The sequence below is a fragment of the Ranitomeya imitator genome, chromosome 9 (genome assembly GCF_032444005.1).
Source record: "Ranitomeya imitator isolate aRanImi1 chromosome 9, aRanImi1.pri, whole genome shotgun sequence".
Lineage (NCBI taxonomy): Eukaryota > Metazoa > Chordata > Amphibia > Anura > Dendrobatidae > Ranitomeya > Ranitomeya imitator.
Window position 1 is genome coordinate 152,044,778 of NC_091290.1, and position 17,651 is coordinate 152,062,428.

Sequence of the window (17,651 nt, forward strand, 5' to 3'; positions counted from 1 at the left end):
GGTGTCGGGTACAGCACCGTCCTCAGTACTGACAGTATGGCTGACCGTCACTGACGCTGCGTCTGCTGTGTGCACTGGAGCCTCAGTCATCACACACCGTCCGTCCACCTCGCACAGGCGCAGTCACTGTCACTCACCGCGGCTGCGCTGCTCCTGAGGTAACTGAGGAGAATACAGCTGAGCCCGCGCTGAGCAGGGATTGGATGGAGGAAAGTCCCGCCCTCCTGGAGCTCAGCACTGACTGCCTCTCCCAGCTGTCACTCACAGTGAGGCTCCTCCCTCCACACGTGGCTCCTGTTTATGAAAACGCTGACACCGGACCCCATACAGCAAAGGTAAGAATGTGCTGAGGGTGGTCCTGAGTATCAGGTGTAGGACACATATGGCAGCAGAGGCTCAGTATTGGGGTATCAGGTGTAGGACACATATGGCAGCAGAGGCTCAGTATTGGGGTATCAGGTGTAGGACACATATGGCAGCAGAGGCTCAGTATTGGGGTATCAGGTGTAGGACACATGGCAGCAGTGGCTCAGTATTGGGGTATCAGGTGTAGGAACACATATGGCAGCAGAGGCTCAGTATTGGGGTATCAGGTGTAGGACACATATGGCAGCAGTGGCTCAGTATTGGGGGTATCAGGTGTAGGACACATATGGCAGCAGAGGCTCAGTATTGGGGTATCAGGTGTAGGACACATATGGCAGCAGAGGCTCAGTATTGGGGTATCGGGTGTAGGACACATATGGCAGCAGAGGCTCAGTATTGGGGTATCAGGTGTAGGACACATATGGCAGCAGTGGCTCAGTATTGGGGTATCAGGTGTAGGACACATATGGCAGCAGTGGCTCAGTATTGGGGGTATCAGGTGTAGGACACATATGGCAGCAGTGGCTCAGTATTGGGGTATCAGGTGTAGGACACATATGGCAGCAGAGGCTCAGTATTGGGGTATCAGGTGTAGGACACATGTGGCAGCAGTGGCTCAGTATTGGGGGTATCAGGTGTAGGACACATATGGCAGCAGAGGCTCAGTATTGGGGTATCAGGTGTAGGACACATATGGCAGCAGTGGCTCAGTATTGGGGTATCAGGTGTAGGACACATATGGCAGCAGAGGCTCAGTATTGGGGTATCAGGTGTAGGACACATATGGCAGCAGCGGCTCAGTATTGGGGTATCAGGTGTAGGACACATATGGCAGCAGAGGCTCAGTATTGGGGTATCAGGTGTAGGACACATATGGCAGCAGCGGCTCAGTATTGGGGTATCAGGTGTAGGACACATATGGCAGCAGAGGCTCAGTATTGGGGTATCAGGTGTAGGACACATATGGCAGCAGAGGCTCAGTATTGGGGTATCAGGTGTAGGACACATATGGCAGCAGAGGCTCAGTATTGGGGTATCAGGTGTAGGACACATATGGCAGCAGAGGCTCAGTATTGGGGTATCAGGTGTAGGACACATGGCAGCAGTGGCTCAGTATTGGGGTATCAGGTGTAGGAACACATATGGCAGCAGAGGCTCAGTATTGGGGTATCAGGTGTAGGACACATATGGCAGCAGTGGCTCAGTATTGGGGTATCAGGTGTAGGACACATATGGCAGCAGTGGCTCAGTATTGGGGGTATCAGGTGTAGGACACATATGGCAGCAGAGGCTCAGTATTGGGGTATCAGGTGTAGGACACATATGGCAGCAGAGGCTCAGTATTGGGGTATCGGGTGTAGGACACATATGGCAGCAGAGGCTCAGTATTGGGGTATCAGGTGTAGGACACATATGGCAGCAGTGGCTCAGTATTGGGGTATCAGGTGTAGGACACATATGGCAGCAGTGGCTCAGTATTGGGGGTATCAGGTGTAGGACACATATGGCAGCAGTGGCTCAGTATTGGGGTATCAGGTGTAGGACACATATGGCAGCAGAGGCTCAGTATTGGGGTATCAGGTGTAGGACACATGTGGCAGCAGTGGCTCAGTATTGGGGGTATCAGGTGTAGGACACATATGGCAGCAGAGGCTCAGTATTGGGGTATCAGGTGTAGGACACATATGGCAGCAGTGGCTCAGTATTGGGGTATCAGGTGTAGGACACATATGGCAGCAGAGGCTCAGTATTGGGGTATCAGGTGTAGGACACATATGGCAGCAGCGGCTCAGTATTGGGGTATCAGGTGTAGGACACATATGGCAGCAGAGGCTCAGTATTGGGGTATCAGGTGTAGGACACATATGGCAGCAGCGGCTCAGTATTGGGGTATCAGGTGTAGGACACATATGGCAGCAGAGGCTCAGTATTGGGGTATCAGGTGTAGGACACATATGGCAGCAGAGGCTCAGTATTGGGGTATCAGGTGTAGGACACATATGGCAGCAGAGGCTCAGTATTGGGGTATGAGGTGTAGGACACATATGGCAGCAGTGGCTCAGTATTGGGGTATCAGGTGTAGGACACATATGGCAGCAGAGGCTCAGTATTGGGGTATCAGGTGTAGGACACATATGGCAGCAGTGGCTCAGTATTGGGGTATCAGGTGTAGGACACATATGGCAGCAGTGGCTCAGTATTGGGGTATGAGGTGTAGGACACATATGGCAGCAGTGGCTCAGTATTGGGGTATCAGGTGTAGGACACATATGGCAGCAGAGGCTCAGTATTGGGGTATCAGGTGTAGGACACATATGGCAGCAGTGGCTCAGTATTGGGGTATCAGGTGTAGGACACATATGGCAGCAGAGGCTCAGTATTGGGGTATCAGGTGTAGGACACATATGGCAGCAGAGGCTCAGTATTGGGGTATCAGGTGTAGGACACATATAGCAGCAGTGGCTCAGTATTGGGGTATGAGGTGTAGGACACATATGGCAGCAGTGGCTCAGTATTGGGGTATCAGGTGTAGGACACATATGGCAGCAGAGGCTCAGTATTGGGGTATCAGGTGTAGGACACATATGGCAGCAGAGGCTCAGTATTGGGGTATCAGGTGTAGGACACATATGGCAGCAGTTGCTCAGTATTGGGGTATCAGGTGTAGGACACATATGGCAGCAGAGGCTCAGTATTGGGGGTATCAGGTGTAGGACACATATGGCAGCAGAGGCTCAGTATTGGGGTATCAGGTGTAGGACACATATGGCAGCAGAGGCTCAGTATTGGGGTATCAGGTGTAGGACACATATGGCAGCAGAGGCTCAGTATTGGGGTATCATGTGTAGGACACAGATGTCAGCAGAGGCTCAGTATTGGGGTATCAGGTGTAGGACACACATGGCAGCAGAGGCTCAGTATTGGGGTATCAGGTGTAGGACACATATGGCAGCAGAGGCTCAGTATTGGGGTATCAGGTGTAGGACACATGGCAGCAGCGGCTCAGTATTGGGGTATCAGGTGTAGGACACATATAGCAGCAGTGGCTCAGTATTGGGGTATCAGGTGTAGGACACATATGGCAGCAGCGGCTCAGTATTGGGGTATCAGGTGTAGGACACATATGGCAGCAGTGGCTCAGTATTGGGGTATCAGGTGTAGGACACATATGGCAGCAGAGGCTCAGTATTGGGGTATCAGGTGTAGGAACACATATGGCAGCAGAGGCTCAGTATTGGGGTATCAGGTTTAGGACACATACGGCAGCAGCGGCTCAGTATTGGGGTATCAGGTGTAGGACACATATGGCAGCAGAGGCTCAGTATTGGGGTATCAGGTGTAGGACACATATAGCAGCAGTGGCTCAGTATTGGGGTATCAGGTGTAGGACACATATGGCAGCAGCGGCTCAGTATTGGGGTATCAGGTGTAGGACACATATGGCAGCAGCGGCTCAGTATTGGGGTATCAGGTGTAGGACACATATGGCAGCAGAGGCTCAGTATTGGGGTATCAGCAGGATGAGTAGTTTTCACAGGTTGGATATAGATATGGACGGTGCAGGAAATGTGAGAAGTCTGATGTCTTTCTTGTATTTTCTGCAGCCGAGTCCTGGCTGGAGAAGTTGTCCTGTCGGTCTGGGCCAGATGGAAAATATGGGAAATGTGAACGACTCCAGAAGAAGGAACATCAGTTGTAAGTCTCCAGCTATAACTGTGCTGTGATCACGTATATGGTCTGCAGGACTGGGATCTACCATGATGTGGTCTCTATATAGTAATATCAGCGTTGATTTTTGTATACAGATGTATTTTCAGTCGCAGTGCGTCATCTGCTGATGTTCCTTTATGCTCACAATTAGAGTGCGCCATGTAGCTATAGTCAGGATTTTCGCCCTCCCCATCCCCCCTGTGCTGAAACCCTAGCTACACTTCTGGTCACCCTAGAGCTGGATTCACAGCTACACTGTACTGTAATGCTCAAAATATTCTCTGTTCTGCTGCCTCTCTCTAGTAAGGTTTCATTTCTCTAAGTGCTGGACTCACAGCTACATAGCTCAGTACTGCTATATAATGTCCTCAGTGCTGCAGCTGCTTCTGCACTTGTCCTGCGTAGAGACAGGAGAGCAGGAATCCTTCACGTCTCTGCCTGTTCAGTCTTTATGATTTTTTTTATAGTAATTATCTGCAGCACAAGTCTCTCTCTCTTCTCCTGATGGTTTGTTTCAATGTATCAGTGCAGGTAAATGTATCAGATTGTTGCCCAATATATAATAAAAAAGCTGCGAAATCTGATAAATTCTAAGAAATGGCGGCACTGAAGAGAATGAGAATCACTTACCTCCGGAGGAGGCGTCGTGTGACCTCTCAGGGAAATTGGGGAAAAACACATGATCATTTGTTAAGTGTCCTTAAGAAGTAAAGAGCGGATAGTCCTGGATGTGAGATCCGCGTCCCCCCAACATGTAATCAGGGGGATTATTTTACATACCACTAAATACTTTGTACGCTGCATAATTACACCCTTACTGCTCATATGTCAGCTTCAATATCCAGAGCGTTGCCCAGATTTGAGCAGCCTTCACTTTTCAGCAGGGAACATGATGCCACTTTATGCCGACGTCCAATTTCACCTTCCCGTAATACCCAATTTGGTTCTAAATTTACTTTCAGCTTCATTTCCTCTACGATAAACAGCAAAAGTGTAGTGTTATATCCAGGGGTGGATTAAGGGGAGCCAGGGCCCCGGGCTGCTCAGACACTGTGGGCCCCCCCGGTCATGTGACTTGGTCATCATATACCTGAACCAGATTATTCCAGAAAAATAGTTGCTGTGTGAAACTATAACCTGTCAAACATCCATTGATCTAGTCAATTTACCCTTCAGTTCAGTATATAGTATACAGTGTATAGTGTCAGTGTATAGGTAATACTGTGATCACCGGTGACATTATACACAGGACCTCTATATAGTATACAGTGTATAGTGTCAGTGTATGGGTAACACTGACTCACCAGTGACGTCTCTAGGTGAAGTCCTTCATGTTTCATCCAGCACAGACCGCCATCATTTCATCCAGCCAGGACTCGTCTCTGCAGGAAATAACACAGTTATCTCGAGCTCCGCTTGCAGAACACATTACTTAATTTTTCCCAACTTCTACATTACACCACATGAAGAAAAAGAGGCAACATAGTGTCATTCTACACAGTCATTCTACACAAACTGCGACCTCCATTTAAAACAGTGTCCTCAAAAAATAAAATAAATACATCACTGCAGTAATAATATCCCTTAATTAGCCCCTATGGTAATAATATCCCCCATCCTGGCCCCATGTATCTCATTCCTGGCTCCAGCCATATGTTGTCGTATCCTGCCCTCATGAGTATCCATCCTGCCCCATATGACCTCCCCATCCTGCCCCATCAGTCTCCATCGTATCCATCCTGCCCCATGATCCTGCACGATCTGTCTCCAATCCTGCCCCCAGTGTCTCCAGCATTTCTGCCCCCAGTGTCTCCAGTCATGTCCTTGGTGTGTCCAGCATCTCTGCCCCCAGTGTCCAGCATCTCTGCCCCCGGTGTGTCCAGCATCTCTGCCCCCGGTGTGCCCAGCATCTCTGCCCCCGGTGTGCCCAGCATCTCTGCCCCCGGTGTGCCCAGCATCTCTGCCCCCGTTGTGCCCAGCATCTCTGCCCCCGGTGTGCCCAGCATCTCTGCCCCCGGTGTGCCCAGCATCTCTGCCATCTCTGCCCCCGGTGTGCCCAGCATCTCTGCCCCCGGTGTGCCCAGCATCTCTGCCCCCGGTGTGCCCAGCATCTCTGCCCCCATTGTGCCCAGCATCTCTGCCCCCGGTGTGCCCAGCATCTCTGCCCCCGGTGTGCCCAGCATCTCTGCCCCCGGTGTGCCCAGCATCTCTGCCCCCGGTGTGCCCAGCATCTCTGCCCCCGGTGTGCCCAGCATCTCTGCCCCCGGTGTGCTCAGCATCTCTGCCCCCGGTGTGTCCAGCATCTCTGCCCCCGGTGTGCTCAGCATCTCTGCCCCCGGTGTGTCCAGCATCTCTGCCCCCGGTGTGCCCAGCATCTCTGCCCCCGGTGTGCCCAGCATCTCTGCCCCCGGTGTGTCCAGCATCTCTGCCCCCGGTGTGTCCAGCATCTCTGCCCCCGGTGTGTCCAGCATCTCTGTGCGCTCCAGCGGCGAGCTCCCTCCAGCAGCGCACACTCGCCGGTGACTGACAATGACATCAGACGCCGGCGACGTGTGCGCTGCGCCTGCGGCCGACTTCAGCTGCCAGCCTCCAATTGGCTGGCGGCTGTTGTTAACTATTGACGTACGGACACGCTCCCGCACGTCAATAGGTGAAACTGCCGCAGCGCTGGTAGGGGCCTGGTGAGCAGATGAGACGGGGCCCAATGCGGCCCCCTCTGCCCACCGGGCCCATACGCCAGTCAGGGCAGTAATGCCCTTATGGCGGCGGGCAATCTGAGCGGTAGCCCAGGGCCCCCCACACCACTGGGCCCTGGGCCGCCGCGTGCCCAGATTGACCCTATTATAATCCGCCCCTGGTTATATCTAAGAAGGAAAAATGACACTGAACCCCAACCTCCCCAGGTTATAGCGGCTGTACATATATAATTATATACAGGAGATGCCCAGGTTATACCGGCTGTACATATATAATTATATACAGGAGATGCCCAGGTTATACCGGCTGTACATATATAATTATGTACAGGAGATGCCCAGGTTATACCGGCTGTACATATATAATTATATACAGGAGATGCCCAGGTTATACCGGCTGTACATATATAATTATGTACAGGAGATGCCCGGGTTATACCGGCTGTATATATATATAATTATATACAGGAGATGCCCAGGTTATACCGGCTGTACATATATAATTATGTACAGGAGATGCCCGGGTTATACCGGCTGTACATATATAATTATATAGAGGAGATGCCCAGGTTATACCAGCTGTACATATATAATTATGTACAGGAGATGCCCGGGTTATACCGGCTGTACATATATAATTATATACAGGAGATGCCCAGGTTATACCGGCTGTACATATATAATTATGTACAGGAGATGCCCAGGTTATACCGGCTGTACATATATAATTATATACAGGAGATGCCCAGGTTATACCGGCTGTACATATATAATTATGTACAGGAGATGCCCGGGTTATACCGGCTGTATATATATATAATTATATACAGGAGATGCCCAGGTTATACCGGCTGTACATATATAATTATGTACAGGAGATGCCCGGGTTATACCGGCTGTACATATATAATTATATAGAGGAGATGCCCAGGTTATACCAGCTGTACATATATAATTATGTACAGGAGATGCCCGGGTTATACCGGCTGTACATATATAATTATATACAGGAGATGCCCAGGTTATACCGGCTGTACATATATAATTATGTACAGGAGATGCCCGGGTTATACCGGCTGTACATATATAATTATATACAGGAGATGCCCAGGTTATACCAGCTGTACATATATAATTATATACAGGAGATGCCCAGGTTATACCGGCTGTACATATATAATTATGTACAGGAGATGCCCAGGTTATACCGGCTGTACATATATAATTATATACAGGAGATGCCCAGGTTATACCGGCTGTACATATATAATTATATACAGGAGATGTCCAGGTTATACCGGCTGTACATATATAATTATATACAGGAGATGCCCGGGTTATACCGGCTGTACATATATAATTATATACAGGAGATGCCCATGTTATACCGGCTGTACATATATAATTATATACAGGAGATGCCCAGGTTATACCGGCTGTACATATATAATTATGTACAGGAGATGCCCGGGTTATACCGGCTGTACATATATAATTACCGTATATATCTCCTCCATCGTCAGTATCTGGTGACTGCCCGTCGCCTCCATCACTATAGTCGGGTGTGTAATGATGGCTCTTTTCATGTGTAGGGTAATATACAGTCATTGAGTGAATCAAACAGCTGTGTAGGAGGCTCAATTCTGGGTGAGGAAAAGCCCATCTCTGCTACAAAGGTGAGGTTGTGGAAGACAGATCATGTCACTGACCATGGCGAGGCTGAGTGCGGCAGCCAGGCCCCAGGTAGTTGTACTGCATCAGCGAGGAGTCTCCCAGGCAAAGATGTCACCGCAGACCGAGACCTCAGACTGTGCTGGTCAAGATCATATCAAGAAGCGCCAAGAAATGGCCGCCGTGGAGGAGCGGAGTCACAGTCACGCCGTCCGCCATGGTTGTGATTTAGATTTTGCTTTAGCTCATTCGCTTTGTATTTTGCTAGTGATGATCTTGTCCTGTTTGGTGTCAGATCAGGTCTCCGGTGACTTTCAATTTGAGAGATGGATTAGGGAAACCTCCTGTTTGCCGACTTTCCGGAAGGACCAGAGCAGGACACTTGGTGACATCTCTGTGGTTATTTTCCCCATGTAACCTCAGTCCTGGCCCAGGTCCCATCATTTGCTTGATCGTCCGCACAATCTGGTCAATTATCACTGGAGTTTCTATTCGTTCAGGAAAACCGAATCACTCATCACATTACATTCAGGATACTGCAGCGAAGGAAGGATTGATCCCCGCTATAAATCACAGTAACTTCTCCCCAGGTAATAACTCTGAACTGTTTCCCTATGTACCGTGTCCTGAACCAAAGTCACCCGAGCTCAATGCTGAAACATAAGCATCTGTAATACATCCAATGGGTTATGTACAGTCAATGAAGAAGAGCATTAAAGCATATAAAACTGCCCCTGCATAGAGGAAAATAATACTGCCACCTGTGTGCAAGAATATAACTACTATAATACTGCTCCTATGTACAAGAATATAACTACTATAATACTGCTCCTATGTAGAAGAATATAACTACTATAATACTGCTCCTACGTACAAGAATATAACTACTATAATACTGCCCCTATGTACAAGAATGTAACTACTATAATACTGCCCCCTATGTACAAGAATATAACTACTATAATACTGCTCCTATGTACAAGAATATAACTACTATAATACTGCCCCCTGTGTACAAGAATATAACTACTATAATACTGCCCCTATGTACAAGAATATAACTACTATAATACTGCTCCTATGTAGAAGAATATAACTACTATAATACTGCTCCTATGTACAAGAATAGAACTACTATAATACTGCTCCTATGTACAAGAATAGAACTACTATTATACTGCTCCTATGTACAAGACTATAACTACTATAATACTGCCCCTATGTACAAGAATATAACTACTATAATACTGCTCCTATGTACAAGAATAGAACTACTATAATACTGCTCCTATGTACAAGAATATAACTACTATAATACTGCCCCCTATGTACAAGAATATAACTACTATAATACTGCTCCTATGTACAAGAATATAACTACTATAATACTGCTCCTATGTACAAGAATATAACTGCTATAATACTGCCCCCTATGTACAAGAATATAACTGCTATAGTGCCCCCTATGTACAAGAATATAACTACTATAATACTGCCCCCTATGTACAGGAATATAACTACTATAATGCTGCTCCTATGTACAAGAATATAACTACTATAATACTCCTATGTACAAGAATATAACTACTATAATACTGCTCCTATGTACAAGAATATAACTACTATAATACTGCTCCTATGTACAAGAATATAACTACTATAATACTGCCCCCTATGTACAAGAATATAACTACTATAATACTGCCCCCTATGTACAAGAATATAACTACTATAATACTGCCCCCTATGTACAGGAATATAACTACTATAATACTGCTCCTATGTACAAGAATATAACTACTATAATACTGCCCCTATGTACAAGAATATAACTACTATAATACTGCTCCTATGTACAAAAATATAACTACTATAATACTGCTCCTATGTACAAGAATATAACTACTATAATACTGCCCCTATGCACAAGAATATAACTACTATAATACTGCCCCCTATGTACAAGAATATAACTACTATAATACTGCCCCTATGTACAAGAATATAACTACTATAATACTGCCCCTATGTACAAGAATATAACTACTATAATACTGCCCCCTATGTACAAGAATATAACTACTATAATACTGCCCCTATGTACAAGAATATAACTACTATAATACTGCCCCTATGTACAAGAATGTAACTACTATAATACTGCCCCCTATGTACAAGAATATAACTACTATAATACTGCTCCTATGTACAAGAATATAACTACTATAATACTGCCCCCTGTGTACAAGAATATAACTACTATAATACTGCCCCTATGTACAAGAATATAACTACTATAATACTGCTCCTATGTACAAGAATATAACTCCTATAATACTGCCCCTATGTACAAGAATATAACTACTATAATACTGCCCCTATGTACAAGAATATAACTACTATAATACTGCCCCTATGTACAAGAATATAACTACTATAATACTGCCCCATATGTACAGGAATATAACTACTATAATACTGCCCCATATGTACAAGAATATAACTACTATAATACTGCCCCTATGTACAAGAATATAACTACTATAATACTGCCCCTATGTACAAGAATATAACTACTATAATACTGCCCCTATGTACAAGAATATAACTACTATAATACTGCTCCTATGTACAAGAATATAACTACTATAATACTGCCCCTATGTACAAGAATATAACTACTATAATACTGCTCCTATGTACAAGAATATAACTACTATAATACTGCCCCTATGTACAAGAATATAACTACTATAATACTGCCCCTATGTACAAGAATATAACTACTATAATACTGCCCTTATGCTGAAGAATATGACTGGTAGAAATACTTGGGGTGTCCTCGGTGTCCCCTCTTTGGTACGTGGCTGCCATTGTAGAAGCCATAAGATGTACCATACATGTTCTCATCCTCCTGAGTGCCGCCATACATTGCTGCCCCTGTGCTGCCTTTTCGGTCGGTTTTCCTGGCAGTTATCTGGGATAGCTGAGCTTTTTTTGGCTGGTTTGCGCCTCGTTCCGTCCCCGCTCACTTTGCACATGGGGCGTAGGGCAGGGATTGGAGATTTGCATTGAGCTGATCCCAGATACTGAAGCCTCACAGTCTCCGCTCCACATGACCGCGGTGAAGTTCCAAGAAATCGCTCGCTGCGTCTCCTTCCATATTCAACAGACTCCGGTGTCAAAGTCAACACACGTTGTCAGGGCTGGTGGGGTAAAACGTGATAATTCTGCCTCCAGATCCCTGGCACGCCGAGGCCTGTGGAGGTCATGACCGTGAGCCGGGGAGAAGGCTCCGCATTCAGATATTCCCGGGAACGCTGCTCGGCTTCTCTCATCACCCGCCATTCACTGCACATATGGATGTATATATACCGTATACATTGGGGGCAGGGCGGCGCTGTCAGCGCTCTCGTAATGAGGAACCGATGCTGAGATATCAAATCGTAATAAAACGCCTCCATTGTTACCGATGAGTCCTGGATGGAATTATGCATAGACCCTAAACGTCAGTCCGAGTCACAATCACAGCGAGAACGTAAGGATCCGCCACATCATACACAGATACTACACCGCAGGTCAGATTCTCTGCTCATGTCATCCTCAACTTGCCCAACTGTCCACAATAACGGTGATTTTGACCAGGGGTGCACAGACTTTTACATGTCACTGTATGCTGCTCTTACTTGTAACGTGCAGTATATTGGGCACTACATGGCAGTATTATATGGCCCTGGTATTACACGAGTACTGTATTGTTATGGAGCACACAATGGCAGGTGCTGAGCACCACATGGCAGTATTGCATCATTGCAGTACATGGCAGTATTATATGGTCCTGGTATTACACGAGTACTGTATTGTTATGGAGCACACAATGGCAGTATTGCACCATTGCACTATATGGCAGTATTATCTCCATCCCATTCCTGGCACATAAGCCCCATTCTGTGCACAGACCTGACTTTATCCCCCCGTTAGATGATCGCTCTGCCTCCTCGCGCCCTCTGTACGTCCGGCAACCCCGCGGCTCCAGCCAAATGCTGAAAGAGAAGCGGTTTCATTCCGGCTCCCAGCGGTGAAGGTTTGGGCTCCTGCCAGACAATGTCTTAATGGTCGTTTTGTTCCTCCTGTGCTGAATCAGAAGCAGATTGTGTTAATCCTTGTGAAATCTCTATCTGACCGTGGGTTGTACGTCGCCGCTGCCCTCATGATGACGCTGCTGACTTCGGGGCTGCGGGCGACTAAACAGCAAGTCGTAACGTTAGAATAGTGGCCAAAGAAGACACCGCCATTATCGAGGGGTCTATGGAGAGACATGGGGCGAGGGGAGGACAGCGGGTCACAAAGTCAGGGGGGCAGCGGGTCACAGGAGTCGGGGGACAGTGGGTCACAGGAGTTAAGGGGGCTGCAGGTCACTGGGGGCAGCGGGTCACAGGAGTTAGGGGGGCTGCGGGTCACAGGAGTCAGGGGGACAGAGGGCCACAAGAGTTAGAGGGGCTGAAAGTCTCAGGAGTCAGGGGGACAGCAGGTCACAGGAGTTAGGGGAGTTGCAGGTCACATGTCGGGGGCAGCGGATCACAGGAGTCAGGGGGCAGAGGGCCACAGGAGTCGGAGGGACAGCACGGCACAAGAGTAAGGGAGCTGCAGGCCATGGGAGTAAGGGGGACAGAGGGCCACAGGGGGCAGCGGTTCACAGCAGTTAGGGGGCTGCAGGTCACATGTCAAGGGGGCAGCGGGTCACAGGAGTCAGGGGGCTGCAAGTCACAGGAGTCAGGGGGACAGCGGGCCACAGGAGTCGGGGTCAGCAGGTCACAGGAGTTGGGGTCAGCAGGTCACAGGAGTCATGGGGACAGAGGGCCACAGGAGTCGGGGACAGCAGGTCACAGGAGTCAGGGGGACAGAGGGCCACAGGAGTCAGGGGGACAGAGGGCCGCAGGAGACAGTAGACCACAGGAGTCAGGGGAACAGAGGGCCACAGGAGTTAGAGGGGCTGCAGGTCACAGGAGTCAAGGGGACGGAGGGCCACAGGAGTCAGGGGAACAGAGGGCCACAGGAGTCGGGGACAGCGGGCCGCAGGAGTCAGGGGGACAGCAGGCCACAGAAGTCGGGGACAGCGGGCCGCAGGAGTCAGGGGGACAGCAGGCCACAGGAGTTAGAGGGACTGCAGGTCACAGGAGTTAGAGGGGCTGCAGGTCACAGGGACAGCAGGTCACAGGAGTTAGGGGGGTTGCAGGTCACAGGAGTTAGGGGGGTTGCAGGTCACATGTTGGGGGCAGCGGGCCACAGGGGGTAGAGGGCCACAGGAGTCGAGGGACAGCAGGTCACAAGGGTAAGGGAGCTGCAGACCACAGGAGTCAGGTTGCAGAGAGCCACAGGGGTCAGGGGACAGCAGGTCACAAGAGTCAGGGACACAGACCCCAAACATTCCCCTATAAGATACTACAGATCGGCAATGTGGTGCTAAGGGTCCTGATGTGCCGCCATCCAGTGTCTTGTGAAGAAGGTCTCAGCGCTGTGGACAACTGGCGCCACGTACTGAGACCGGTGTGAAGAAGAAGCAATGGCCTACGAGGGATTGGAAGAGCGGTCACTTATATTTTGATTTTTTGACAGTGCCAAATGTAAGATGTCTGCTGCAATCAGGGGAAGGTTTGCACTGACATTTGCACCATTTTCTATCTTCAGCTTAAAATGTGAAGGCCACGCCCACTTGTATTTGGCTGTTCGATGACTTTTCTGCTTGAGTGCTGGACCTTGTGTCGCTCCGTTTTACAGGATTCTGCTCGCTGTCAGTAAATTGAACCATTCTTGTTAGATTCAGAAGCTGTAAGCCGGAGCAGACCTCGTAACTCTCGCAGCTGAGGGTTTGTCACAGTCGTTTCCAGTCTGGACGATCCTCTGTGAGCCAAACAGTTTGGACTCTGAATCCGATACATTGTATCAATTGGTGGAAAATGGAAAGAAACTGTCCGGAAAGGAGAGTACAAGCCTCTATGAGGAGCTCGGGGAGGATACAACTGTAACAAACCCTCAGCTGTGAGGAGTAATAGATTTCATATATTGTTACATAGGCTGAATACAGACTCGGGTCTATCAAGTTCAGCCTTTCACTGCCTCCAAGAAGAGAGAAGAATAAAAAGTCAGATTCTATCAGAGAGTTGCAGAATGTGTCCTGATACAATGATGGAGCGCCATTTCCCTAAGCCTGGACCGTCCCTTTAATGTTGACTCATGAGAATGTATAGAGCAGGATCCTGCGTCCGGGGGTCGTGCAGCATGTGAGCGGGGTCAGATAGTTCTTGGTTTCCTGATTTTTTTGGTGGTGCTGAGTGACATTGATGGTTTGGGAAGAGCAGGTATAGAGAGCGAGGGTCTGATAGGACCTGTCAGTGAGCCGCGCAGTCAGGGGGGAGGGGATTCCTCAGGACCTGTCCCTATAGACTCATCCTATACAGTGAACGGCGGCCTTTAATAAACACTATTTTTATCATTAGTTGTCTCAAACACCTAAGTGGTCAGTTTTCTGATCCAGGGCTCCAAATCTGCGCAGAACTGAAAAGGTTCTGTCTGTCTGCAGCGCCCACTAGGGGAGGTCACCAGTATGGCGTAAGTGTGTTGTCTTCCCCTAGGGGTGCAGTTAGTCACTGGGATTTGGACCACCGGCGAGGCCATTAGCAGAGATTATCGAGTCTTTAGGAATTTGAAATCACCAGTTCCGAAAAATTAGATTAACATTGAATCAATTCACCACAATAATACGAAATATCCAGCTGTAACACTCTGACATCCCCTAGGACTGCATCCAGCCCCTTCCAAGCTGTTTAACACAAATGCAGCCTCAGTAATGACAAGGTGGGCTCACCAAAGAAGCGGATGGTAGCGGGTTGTAATCTACAGCCCACTTATTAACACAGACAACAAAACGGTAAACAAAGTCTCACTTGTAGTCATTTGGGATCAGGCAGAGCGTTGTGTACAGAATCCTAGCTCGAACTGACGGTGTCGCTGTCAGAGGTAACCTCATCCTGCTGAGCCTGAGACGAGTGATGTGCGGAATGCTGCATGCACCGAAAGCTGCATATACAGTTAGGGCCAGAAATATTTGGACAGTGACACAAGTTTTGTTATTTTAGCTGTTTACAAAAACATGTTCAGAAATAAAATTATATATGTAATATGGGCTGAAAGTGCACACTCCCAGCTGCAATATGATAGTTTCCACATCCAAATCGGAGAAAGGGTTTAGGAATCATAGCTCTGTAATGCATAGCGTCCTCTTTTTCAAGGGACCAAAAGTAATTGGACAATGGACTCTAAGGGCTGCAATTAACTCTGAAGGCGTCTCCCTCGTTAACCTGTAATCAATGAAGTAGTTAAAAGGTCAGGGGTGGATTCCAGGTGTGTGGTTTTGCATTTGGAAGCTGTTGCTGTGAGCAGACAACATGCGGTCAAAGGAACTCTCAATTGAGGTGAAGCAGAACATCCTGAGGCTGAAAAAAAAGAAAAAATCCATCAGAGAGATAGCAGACATGCTTGGAGTAGCAAAATCAACAGTTGGGTACATTCTGAGAAAAAAGGAATTGACTGGTGAGCTTGGGAACTCAAAAAGGCCTGGGCGTCCACGGATGACAACAGTGGTGGATGATCGCCGCATACTTAATTTGGTGAAGAAGAACCCGTTCACAACATCAACTGAAGTCCAGAACACTCTCAGTGAAGTAGGTGTATCTGTCTCTAAGTCAACAGTAAAGAGAAGACTCCATGACAGTAAATACAAAGGGTTCACATCTAGATGCAAACCATTCATCAATACCAAAAATAGACAGAAAAACACCTCAAGAAGCCAGCTCAGTTCTGGAAAAGTATTCTATGGACAGATGAGACAAAGATCAACCTGTACCAGAATGATGGGAAGAAGAAAGGGAACGGCACATGATCCAAGGCACACCACATCCTCTGTAAAACATGGTGGAGACAACGTGATGGCATGGGCATGCATGGCTTTCAATGGCACTGGGTCACTTGTGTTTATTGATGACATAAGAGCAGACAAGAGTAGCCGGATGAATTCTGAAGTGGACCGGGATATACTTTCAGCCCAGATTCAGCCAAATGCTGCAAAGTTGATTGGACGGCGCTTCATAGTACAGATGGACAATGACCCCAAGCATACAGCCAAAGCTACCCAGGAGTTCATGAGTGCCAAAAAGTGGAACATTCTGCAATGGCCAAGTCAATCTCCAGATCTAAACCCAATTGAGCATGCATTTCACTTGCTCAAATCCAGACTTAAGACGGAAAGACCCACAAACAAGCAAGACCTGAAGGCTGCGGCTGTAAAGGCCTGGCAAAGCATTAAGAAGGAGGAAACCCAGCGTTTGGTGATGTCCATGGGTTCCAGACTTAAGGCAGTGATTGCCTCCAAAGGATTTGCAACAAAATATTGAAAATAAAAATATTTTGTTTGGGTTATGTTTATTTGTCCAATTACTTTTGACCTCCTAAAATGTGGAGTGTTTGTAAAGAAATGTGTACAATTCCTACATTTTCTATCAGATATTTTTGTTCAACCCTTCAAATTAAACGTTACAATCTGCACTTGAATTCTGTTGTAGAGGTTTCATTTCAAATCCAATGTGGTGGCATGCAGAGCCCAACTCGCGAAAATTGTGTCACTGTCCAAATATTTCTGGCCCTAACTGTAGGTATGCCGTGTACAGAAGGCAACATGCTCGCTTTGATGGCTTCATTTGATTTATTTTTTAACAAAATTCAACCCCCTTCGCTTCCCGACACCTGTGATGAGGCGTATTATTGGTGTGGCGTGTACAGATGTAAAATTCGACAAGTAAATCAGAGATGCAAAGAAATATTGTTTGCAGCACGAACGCTTTGCGAGGCAGACAGTCACAGTTCAATATCTGGCGTTTAGAGCAATTTCTTCTGTATTTTCCCTTTCTGTGACTTGCTCCTGCTTTCTAGTGCATTAAGAATGAAGAAAGGAACAATGTATCATTCCGAGGCAGCTCCGCCATATCTCTCACCAGTCACACCGAGTCTGGCACTGCTGCTGGCTCCTTTCCAGTCTCAAATTCAAATGAGCTTTATTGGCAGGACTAAGTACATGTTAGCATTGCCAAAGCATATGGTAAAAATACGGGGGTGGGGGAGGGGGGGCATATAGAGGTCCAGGGAATATCAAAT

At 47.6% G+C, this 17,651-nt stretch overlaps 1 long non-coding RNA gene across 2 annotated transcripts in view; it reads left to right on the top strand.

The window, feature by feature from the left end:
• The first annotated feature begins 269 nt into the window (after positions 1 to 269).
• Positions 270 to 17,651, top strand: part of LOC138649842 (uncharacterized) — a 284,944-nt gene continuing 267,562 nt past the window's right edge. For both annotated transcript variants that reach the window (XR_011315374.1, XR_011315375.1), the window contains exons 1-2: positions 270 to 335; positions 3,972 to 4,062. This is a non-coding gene — a long non-coding RNA (uncharacterized lncRNA). The remainder of the gene's footprint in view (positions 336 to 3,971; positions 4,063 to 17,651) is intronic.